The sequence below is a fragment of the Simochromis diagramma genome, unplaced genomic scaffold (genome assembly GCF_900408965.1).
Source record: "Simochromis diagramma unplaced genomic scaffold, fSimDia1.1 OVJJ01000044.1, whole genome shotgun sequence".
Classification (NCBI taxonomy): Eukaryota; Metazoa; Chordata; class Actinopteri; order Cichliformes; family Cichlidae; genus Simochromis; species Simochromis diagramma.
In genome coordinates this window covers 386,414-398,021 of record NW_024386942.1, presented here as the reverse complement: position 1 = coordinate 398,021, position 11,608 = coordinate 386,414, and positions in this window count along the sequence as shown.

Here is an 11,608-nt window from a genome sequence, read left to right as displayed (position 1 = left end):
AATTAGTTCAACTTAGTCCGTTTCCTTGCAGTCAGTCAAACTAATCAATGACTGATGCACCCTAGTTTATTACTGATATCAAGTTTCACATAGACCAGTGCTTCTCAAACTTTTCACAATGAGTACCACCTCATAAAATATATGGCTCTTGAAGTACCACCCATATGACCAACATTATAGTACAGTAGTATAGGCCAATTTAACACCACATACAGTTTACATGAGACAATTTTATTTCTTATATGAATGTTATTTATTTTAACTGTCATAAACAGGATGTGACATAATGATAATAACAACAACTGTACTGCATTAAAACATTTACAGCAGGTGGGATAACCAATTTTTAAACAATGACCTGATGAATCCTGCGTCCGGGTTCAAACTACTCTGAGTTTTATAATAAGGCTGTTGTGTTTTTAACATGTTTTAATGCTTTGGATCTTGTTCTGTGTAATCTAAACAAGCCCCTACAAAAGGTCAGTGATCACTGTCGGCCTCTCTCGGTTTTTATTACCACTGTTCATTTTAAAGCTCAGTTTTTAAACCCTTACGATTTAACTACAGCCCAGCCCATGCAGCAGTGTATTAATGGCTAACCTCATATTGTGGATGGATTAGCTCAGTCGTTCTCCTGACTGAAGTGTGATCCGTTCACAGCAACCTGCCATGCGATTACATTTGTCCCTGACCTTTGGGAACCCTCACGTTAGCTTTTATCTAGAGGAAAAAAGAGTTAGCGTTCACCCTCCAGCTTCACTGTGTTTATATTATGCTAACCATAGCTGTGTAGCTAGCCTCCACATACCAGCTAGCCCAACTTCAGTAACACTACAAACACCACTGCTGTTTAGTTTTTCAATTCAATTCAATTTATCTATCGCCAAATCACAACAACAGTCGCTCAAGGTGATTTATATGTTTTCTGTCTTCATTTAACCTCGCTGGATCCACTGTCCACCTGCCGTGTGATGACCCTCCTCCAGGAACCCCCCATCCAAGGGAAATACACCACTCTCAAGGCGCTGCTTCTGCGGTGTTATTTCCTCTCCGACGCAGAGCGGGCCGAGAAACTCCTCTCTTTCTGGGGCCTGGATGATGGTACCGCTCTCGAGCTCATAGAGAGCGCGCTGTCTTTTTTAGGAATGGATGATGCTGGATTCCTCTTTACTCATGTCTTCCTCTGACAGTTATCGGCACCAGTGCGAGCTGGCCTCATCAACTCCCTGCTGCTGGCCTCGAAGGATTATCGCTCTTCTGGGTACTAGGAGCTTCAGCATCCAGGTGATAGTTCCGACGGCATCTCCCACCGATTCTCCTGGGGACTCGGACTCATCGATGGTGGTTGGGATCGCGGCACCGTGGAAAAGGGCTGTGTTTTTACCACCAGCGTTTTGGCTGCCTTGTAGTTTTAAGGCCCGGGGAAATGAGTCCACCCCGCCAGCGCTCTGTAGCGGCCGTGACCGCTGGCGATGTCCAGCAGAGATGTGGAGAAGATGAGAGATCTCCATCAAGGAAACAGAAACTGTTAGCATCCACTCGTCACCTCAGTCAGAGTCAGCATCATGAAGACCAAACTAACTTCATCTGTTCTCATGTCTTCATCTCAGTCCTTACTGTGCTCAGCTTTGTTCTAAAGAAAATACAACACGGCTCCATTTACAGCAGAAAAACTCATGATGAGTTTACAGGCTGACTTTAATGTGTTTCTGCACATGCTTGTCCTCTGGTCATGTGATCATGTGGTTTGTAGGAACGCTCCTCTTCCTCAGAGGATCCACCTGTGCTTCCTCTCCTCTCTCCTCCACCTGTTACAGTGAGGGAACGTCCTCCATGATGGAGGAGCTGCTGGAAAGTGCTGAGAGTTTCCTCCAGAGTGAGACCTCTGTCACAGTTCAGAGGATCTACGGCAGCAGAGACCTTCATGGACACTAAAAGTCTCAAACACACAACAACAACATCACACTGACTCCACTCTGACATCACTGATCAATAATCAAAGAACACACAGATCAAACTGATTGATCAGCCATCAGAGGAGTCGGATCAATGGAGCTGCTTATGTTCCTGATGTCCCCTGTTTGATCCTGGACCTGAACTCTCCCTGCAGAGCAGACACAAGACAGTCAGAGACACACACACACACACACACACACACACACACACACACACACACGATCAATTAAATAAATGAACAATCAAACAAGCAGATACCTTTGACTTTCAGCAGCACAGTTTTGTGTCTGTTGATCTTCTTGCTGTAGACCACACATCCATACTCTCCACTGTCTCCATCTGTGGGCTGTTTCAGGGTCAGCCTGAGGTCTCCAGTTTTCAGCAGGTCTTCATTCATCTTCGTTCGGTCTCTGTAAACCTGGTGCTGTTTGTCAGGCTTGTCCAATGAGTTTGTACAAAGGTGGGTGTTATAATCACTGTCCATCCACACGACTTCAGCATCTTCAGGCAAGTTTTTTGTGGTTTTGAAGGGCAGCTGGACAGACTCCGCCCCCTCCTCCACCTGACAGACTGAAAGGACAACAAACACAACGTGAGCTGTGGGCCCAAATTTACTGCATGTGGCGTCTGTCCAGTCACGTGTCTGCAGGCGGGTCTAAAATGGAGGTTGTTGACGGAAAACGGCTAGGTAGGCATGGTAACTACTGTTAATCATGTGGCTACCCGCTACCGACAAAAATAACAGAGGAAAGCGGGACGGTAAGCAAATCTCTGTCGCTGTGTGTTTTTGTGTTCTTTTGCGGCTCATTCAGTGAATTTTGGTCTGATCGTGGTGAAACTTGGTGTGTGGAGTCAGTGATAGCCCTGGAAGCTAACCAGCCTGTCTTTAGCCGGTTACATGAAGTCTGGAGAATTTCTGGTTCGGTTTTGTTTGTTTAGTGGACTTCTGCACATTTACGTAACTGCTCGTTTAATCACGCCTTGTTTTCGGTGTGTTTGGTGGTTGTAGAAATGGTTTATATGACATTTTAGCTGAGATTCAGAGGTTTCTGTGGATACCACACATGTCTGGACTTTTATTTCTCAACCCGCGTTATAACCGATTAAACGTGATCTCCTCCTTTTTGCCCCCGGTACCAGGGGCGTGGGGCTTAAATAAGTAGGACTGCTTTGTTTCATTTGCATAATATCTCCAAAATTCGGACACACAAACAGAAGCATCCTGTCTGAATGACGTTGCAATAAAAGCTCCCTGAAAAGCCTTCAGGTGATCCACAGTGTGAGTGCTGACAAACAATACAAAGACAAACCATCTTTCTCCATATTTGCTGCTCTTCATCTGCTTTTTTAAATCCTGCTCTTCACACATCTTGAATAATCAGGCCCCAACATACTGTAAAGCCTCACAGTGTTATATTATCTTAGGAGACCACGTCACTCCTTTAGACTGCAGGCTTACTTCACACATTTGAATAAATGTTTACCTTCAATCAGCTTCTGATCAGCACTGATGACAATGACTGAAATACTTGGAAACAGATAACAGGAGTCAAACTTACAATATGACCTCTGACATGTATCTACAGCACTGACCTCTGACTTTCAGCAGCACTTATTTCTTCAGCAGGATGTGTCCCTCCCTGTTGTAGATGGTGCAGGTGAAGGTCTTAATATCTCTGTCAGCATCAGACTGAGGTCTCCAGTTTTCAGCAGGTCTTCATGCATCTTTGTTCGGTCTCTGTAACGACTGGTGCTGTTCTTCAGGCTGGTCAGAGCCGTTCTGAAACACATGGACCTTCCTGTCTTGTCTGTCCATCCACTGCACTTTAGCATCTTCAGGCAGGGGAAGTGTGGCTTTGCAGAGCAGCTGGACAGACTCCACCTCTGAATCCACCTCCACCTGGGGGACTGAGAGACAGAGGAGGAAGTGTTTGAGAAGCAGTGTTAAAAGTCCGCTTGGTACTGCACCTTGTTTATACTACGTTACCCATGATGCACCTTAGTGATGGTAAATTTGATTCTTTTTACTGAATCGAGTTTTAATGAGTCACTCACCAAAGTGAATCGGCTTTTTTGAGTCATTTGATTCACTGAGTCAGTTGACCAGAGAGTGCAAAAAAAAAAAAAAAAAAAAAAAAAAAAAAAAGTACATTTTCACTCAAACTTAATTTGTTTCTCTTTTCATGCAAATCCTACTGCTAAGATGAATGATTCTAAAACAAAAAAAACAAAACAAAACACAAAACAACTATTTTATAGAGCAAAAACATTTCTAAAATTAAGCAATTTCCTATCAAAATTGCTTAATAAACATTTATTTTGTTTATTTTTATTTTATTAGTATTTTCCTTAAATGTGTTAAATATATATTTTCTCATCTAAATGTCCACTGAGCTGTGAGCCAGGGGGCGGTAATGCGCCTTAACATTGGTTGCCAACCAAGAAGAAGAAGCTGTGAGCCAGGAGGGAGGGGGTGAGTGAGTGAGTGAGTGAGTGATTCGTTCGTGTCACTACCCGATCCGTACCGGAAACCCGATCGGTACCCCGCATGCGCGAAAGGTGTCTACTTCCGGTCGAAGCATTTTACCATAGTTACGGGTCAGAGTATCTATTAAGATGTTAAGTATAACAAGTATCTCTTAAAATGTTTCCGATAATGAAACATTTAATACAATGGAGACAAAAACAAAAAAATAAAAAGATAGTGACAGATCAGGACTCCGATCCTTACTGCACATGTGCAAAGTCGGACCGTACAAATCAGGTCTACCCGATCCGTACCGCGCATGTGCAGGGGTTTTCTTCTTCTTCTGTTCGTTTAATGGCAGTGTACTCCCCAGTGTATGAGGATACCGCCACCTGGTGACTGAGCGAATGAAGCCTATTGTAAACTGAATTAGCGTCATTACAAACGTGTGTTAAATTTGATTTAGTGATAGTAGAGTGTGTTTATGCTTGTCTGTGTGGAGAGGATTGTTGGAATAGTGATGATGATGTCCGCTATCACTGTCAGTAAACACTTCATCTGGCTGCTGAATCTTCATGTGACATGTTACAAAGTCAGTATTATTAACTCTGTCATTAGGCACCATTCTTCTTATTTTACGGCGCTGTTGTTCAATCGGGGGACGCTCTCTGTTGAGGAGAAAAGCGTGAATTTGTTTGTATACGGATTATCCATAGTTTAAATGTCCCGGTAGTCGAAAAGGAGGCAGAGCTGTTGAGAAATGCTAGGAGCTAACTGGGCGCTAACCGTATCATTCAAATATATTGAATGTTGGCAAAGAGAGGAAATGACGTAAGATTTGCGCATGCGGGGTACCAATCGGGTTTCCGGTACGGATCGGGTATCAACAGTTCGCTCTATGATTCAGCACAGGAGGGAGGGGCTGAGTAGCTCAAATGTGCTGTTAGCATGTTAGCAGAGCGATGCTACTGTTAACCGAGGAGCCATTTTCTTGATGTGAGCTTCTGCTCAGGGTTTTTTCTTCCAGTTCAGAGCAGAATTTTTTTGTTAAGATACTGGATGTTGTGTTTTTCTCCACAATTTTAATTATAAGCTAGATACATTGCTGCTAACAGCAACAGGGATGAGTCAGTGAGTCAGTTGGGCTTGTTGGGCTCATGATTCATGAGTCAGTAAAGTGATTCTCGAGTATTGAACAATTCGTTCATGATTCGCGCATCACTAATGCACCTCAGTATTGTACTTCCGGTTGGGAACACGTTCAGTGTGGTTCGGCGCGGCTGAGAGGTGTCTCGGAGTTGTAACGCATTTACCTGCGTCCCTGTGTGAGTTAATACTGTGTGTGAGTATTGTAAGAAAAGAGTGATGTTTGTTTAACTTTATCTGGATTTGCTAAGTGCTAGTGCCGTTGCTATTGCTACGATGCAGCTTTTGGGGCTACTACAGGCAGCCTTGGCTCAGTCCATATTTCATGTCATATATAACTTACTGTTGAGCATTGTAGTTGTACGTGGATGTAACTATGTATCTTTATGGTTATTGCCTGAGTAGTTGTAATGTAGAAAATTCATTTATGTTAAGGTGCCATCTAGTGGCTATGTCATTATTAATTGTATAACATTCTGTTGGAAACCCACAAACTGTATACACAGCATTGTGCTACTTATATTGATTAATACATAAGTCGCCTTGAGGCGACTTATGTTGTGATTTGGCGTTATATAAATAAAATTGAATTGAATATGTGTTCTTTCTGTTTACAGATGACCACACACACAAACACACACACTCTTCACCTACACTTTACTATATTACAATTCGGCCACGCCCTACCAATGTTGTTCATCCTGTTGATGCCATCTGTCACCTCCTTCATTAAACTTCTTTGAACTACATCGCTGTGGAGTACCATTCCTTCTGACGGAGGCCAATACTGAGGCGTGATCAGCAATCAGTGCAAACATACATTACAAGCAGAGTGATGAGAAAGATCAGCAATAGACTGAATTCTTATTTATTTTGATTAGAAACTATTTGAGACTTTTTGTCTTTATTGTAATTTCATTATAGAAGTGTCCTAAGGCTTTAAGCAGTATCAAAATGTCCTTGATTTATAATTAATTGTTATACTGAAGCCGAATAAGGAAAAAGATAAATGCAACACTGTCCAGTAAATTGTATTATCAAACATGCTGGTCTCCTTAAAGGAAACAGGACAAAGAGAACAATGATCTAAGCAGATCCTTCATGTCCACCCTAGACTGTGGTGATCACAGAGAGGTTTCTGTGATGAGGGTGACTCAGATGGGGTAATGTATTGGTAACACTTTATAATACGGCCTGTGAATAAGGCACAAGCACCCTGTACTTTCTGGGAGGGCCACTTATTTTATTGGAAAGGCCACTAAGAAAGGATTGCCTACATGCAAATCCAGCCTACTTTCTAGCCTGTATTGCATTTAGACAATTGGCATGCATTATAGGAATTTGGCAAAAAAATAAAAAATAACTGTATCTGTAAAGGATTCATAGAAGGTTAGTATGATGGAAGATAGAGATGTTCTTACTTCTGTGGCTGTGTTGATAAGGTGGAACTTCGAGGTGTGAGCAGCAGTATGAGTTCATACCAAGAAGAGTACGTCAGATATTTCCCTCCCTGCTGTAGACTGTGCAGGTGTAGGTCTTTGTGTCCCAGTCTGTGGGGTGTTTCAGGGTCAGACTGAGGTTGCGAGTTTTTAGCAGGTTTCTCTGCATCTTTGTCTGATTTATGTAAAACTGGTCCTGTTCTGTAGGCTGGACAGAACTGTTCTTGAACTGTCCTGTGACCGCTATCCATCCACTCCACTTTAGCATCTTTAGGCAGGCAAACTGTGGTTTTGCAGGGCAGCAGGACAGACTCCACCCCTGAATCCACCTCGACCTTGTGACCTTTGAGGACAAAGCACAACATGATGACATCAGCAGCAGCTGTGATGGTCACATGACCTCCCTGTCCCTCCTTGTCTTCTAGTCTCAGTCAGATTGTGTCTCAGGCTACGTTCACACTGCAGGCAAAAGCGCATCAAATCCGATTTTTTTTGACCCTATGCGACCCATATCCGATCATGGTGTGACAGTGTGAACGACACAAATCCGATATTTTCAAATCCGATCTGGGTCACTTTCGTATGTGGTCCTGAATCCGATACATATCCGATGTTTCAGAAAGCGACTGCTGTGTGAACGGTCAAGTCGCATTAAATCCGTCTTTTACGTCACTGACACAAGACAGACGCCAATTATCAGCACCGGAGAAGACATCGCGAACGCTTCCTGGCCATCCGGTGAAACTGCTGGGAAGACAACGTTGGAGAAACGTTAATTTGTACTGCATAATCTGCAGATTCTGACAGAAATCTGCAACTATCCTTTGAAGCACCGCTCCTCTCTAAAACAGCAATAAGGATAATTATTAGGTTATCTACATTATTATGTAAATAACAAAATAACTTAAAGCAAAAATTGGGAAACGTGAAGTCCGAAGTCTTTATATTAAGGGCCATTAGTCATACAATACTGTTTGCTCTGGGTCTAAACAGAGCACGTTGTGTGTGACGTCTTCTTTTGCGCATGCGGGCCGCTTTGAGCGTTCACACTAGAGCTCGTTTGCTGTCGCATTTTATTTGTAGTGTGAACGAGCAGACAAAAAAAAATAAAAAAAATCGGATTTGATCAAAAAAAAAAATCTGAATTGAGCATCAAGATCTGCAGTGTGAACGTAGCCTCAGTTTGTTCCTGATGTGTTCCTGACTCGTTCTTTGGTAACTAGTCTGCAGCGTCCTGTAAAGTGCTGCAGACATGTTGGATGAAGAGCAGAAGCACAGACAGACTGAGCCTCCACAGTCGGCCATGTCTCACACACATCAGCACAGAAACCATGAAGATCTCGTGTGTCTGAACATCTGAAGCTCTCCACCACATGACTGAGCACAACTCAAGGAGGAACATTTACTGAAGCTGCTGCAACATTTACTGTCAGCACATGTTTCCATGTCAGCTGCTGTTTACCACCACAGAAGAAGAACAGCTTGTCCACATGCAGCCTCTGTGTCAGATCAATGCAGTGAAGCACACACACTGTTTAGTAAAGTCATGTTGTGGAGCTGTTTCACTGATCAATGACTGAGTCTGAAGGAGGTTTTCTGACTTCTGGAACAAACCTGGAAGTTTCTCTTCAGCTCTCTGTATCAGCTGTTTGTAACTCTCAACTCTTTCAGCTTCTGGAACAAGTTTGTGTGAGCCACAGTCAAGGAGCCACCAGAGGACACCTGCTGACCATCGGCATTATGGGTAGTGTAGGAGGAGACACTCACCTGACATGAAATAGTGCCGGAAATAATATACGAGACCTCCAGAAACCACAAGAACAAGAAGAAGCAGAACAGCTGTGGCCCAGGGTGGAAATCATTCTGTGGAGAAACAAAAAAATAAATAAATAAATTATGACCTCTGACCTTTGAATGTTGAAGGTAACCTGAGCCACTGACAGCCACCTGACAGGAACACATGTTGCCGCACTACTTTCTGTCTCAGGATGTCTTTGTCCCTGTAGATGGTGCAGATGTATCCTCCACTGTCTCCATCTGTGGGGTATTTCAGGGTCAGACTGAGGTCTCCGGTTCTCAGCAGGTCTTCGTTCATCTTTGTGCGACCACAGTAAAGGTCGTCCTGTTTTTTAAGGTGGTCACTGTTGTTTGAATACACATGGACCACCATAAGTTCTCGGTCAGAGTGAGTCGACTCCACTATGGTGTCCTCAGGCAGATCAGGTGTTGTTTTGCAGGGCAGGATGACAGACTATGACCCTTCCTTCACCTTCACCTCCACCTGCTGGTCTGAGAGGACAAGAAACCACAGTATCAGCTGTAGAAGCAGCAGAAGTAATACCAATCCACCTTTTAAGTCTGACATCATTAGCCGTTTCCGGGCACAAACTCCTCTTCAGTTCCCAAACTCAAACAAACACTAGACAGTTTTTAAATCTCAGTGAAAAATCTTTTCACTGATTGTATGTATTATTTATCGCTCTCACTCACATCACTTTCCCCCCCCCTTCATCAGTGTCTGTTTTCCATCTTTGAACTGTCACAGTCTAGCAGGGGCAGACTGTATGTGTGAAATGTGAATAACAAAAACAAGTCCAAATAAAATATTCACAAAAGGCACAGGAGCGCAAGGAACAGTCCAAAAGAAATGGTTTACAAAACCAAAAAAATAAAATAAAATAAAACAAACTACCAGAGCTCAGGGAACAGAGGGTCGAAAACATCACAGCACAGCTCACTCCCGGTGACTACTTGGCGGGGCCTGGCGCCTGTTGCTCGGTCAGGCCTCTTCCGGGGCGCGGGGGGCCCTCGGGCCTCTGGGCCTGCGGCTCGGTTCACTCTGGCACAGCTGGCTGCCGGCAGAGCCGGTGGGCACGCCGGTGCAGCCCCCTCTAGCTTCTGCTCGGTGGCTACTGGGTGACACCTCGTCTGGGGATCCTCAGCCCTTCCCATGCACGGATGCCCCTCCGGTGGTCCTCCTTGGGCTCTCGCACTCTGGGGCCTCTGGATGTCTGGGGCCTGGATCTCCTCCATGCCTGCTTCATGCCCTGGGGGACGGGGCTATGGCTCTCTACATCCTCTTGCAGACCATTACATGTGGAAACCATTTGAATACAAGCGCGCTGATCCACACAGGTGTGCACATGGATGTTCACTGTTCGTAGACTTAAATTACACCTTTCTTGGCTGCTACTTCAAAGCACATTGTGCGCTGTCTGTCCTGCGTGCTGCACAACAATATTCAATATTTAGTATTTACTGCTGTTTACACCTAGCTAGATTAATGCGATGGTGTTGTGTTTAGTATGTTGCTTTGGTTTTTTTTTGCTTGTTTTCTATTCTTCTTCTCTCAACAGGTGATCCAGGAGATTTCCCCCCCCCCCCCCCCTTTCTCACTGTCCCTCTCCCCTTCTGTTTTTCTTTTCCTTCCTCTTTCTTTCTCCCTTTCCTATCCCTCACTCATGTCTGTCCCGTCTGTAACATCTGAAAATAAAATAAATAATAAAAACAAAGGTCAATCAAATGGACCAATACGGCAATGCCACGATGATCATTTGGCAAAATAAATCCATTGGGTATCCTTGTTGGTCTTCAGACAACAATTCTGACGGCTAAAGAACCAAATGGGACAGGCAAAAAAAAAAAAAAAAAAAAAAAAAAACCCATCACGGCATGCCTGAGCTGAAGACTGAGCAGAAAACTGAGCTGGTAACAGAGCTAGAGACTGGAGCAGAGGTTGTGGTGGTTGTTGTAATGAAGTTTGAAGTGGTGGTGGATAAGCATTAAGCTGAACTACTTCGCCACCAGAACATGAGGAAAACTGCAGGACGGGCTCACCTGAGCCTCCAGCGGACACACGAACGGGTGCAGGCACCTTCTGGACACTAATCGCTCCCACCCGGGGCGTAGGAATGGGTGTGGAGACAGGCTGTATCCTGGCTGACCTCACCCTGGGGACCAGCATGGGTGCAGGGGCATTAGTAACACCGTTACTTGTAACGCTGTTACGTCGTTGTTGCAAACAGTGGTTGTTTGTTGCCTTGATTAGAGTCCAGATCATGTTGCTCACTGATATTTTTTTTTTTCGAGACCCACGATATTTTCGATGACCAGCACTTTAGCTTTCTTTGATGATACATTTAGTTTAATTAATATTACAATTAATATACAGTATATACAGTTTGTCGTCCAGGTACTTAGATTTTCTCTTTTTACTTTGTTATGCTGCAGGACTTTTTTTTTTTCTTTTTTTGGCTATTTCAGTGTTTTGCTTAAGTCTTTAGATATGAGACTTTTAAAGTTTGTTTATGCAGGAATGTAATTTTTTTTTGGAGAAACCTTAAAAACCTACTGTCAGTTTTGTAAAGTTTAAAATGTAATTTCTAAATGTTAGTTTAAAATGGGAGCAGAATAACCCCACAGAGCAGCAAACACATGTTACTAAAAGCAGTGGAGGGTCAGCCTAGTAGACGGTACATGTCGTTTCTCTTCTGAGTTTAATTGTGAAAGTGGATTGCAATAAAAATATTTTATTTTGAAGGATCAACAGGAAATTATCAGGACTGCTCTGTCTACCTTAAGAGGACCAAACCTTTAGTGC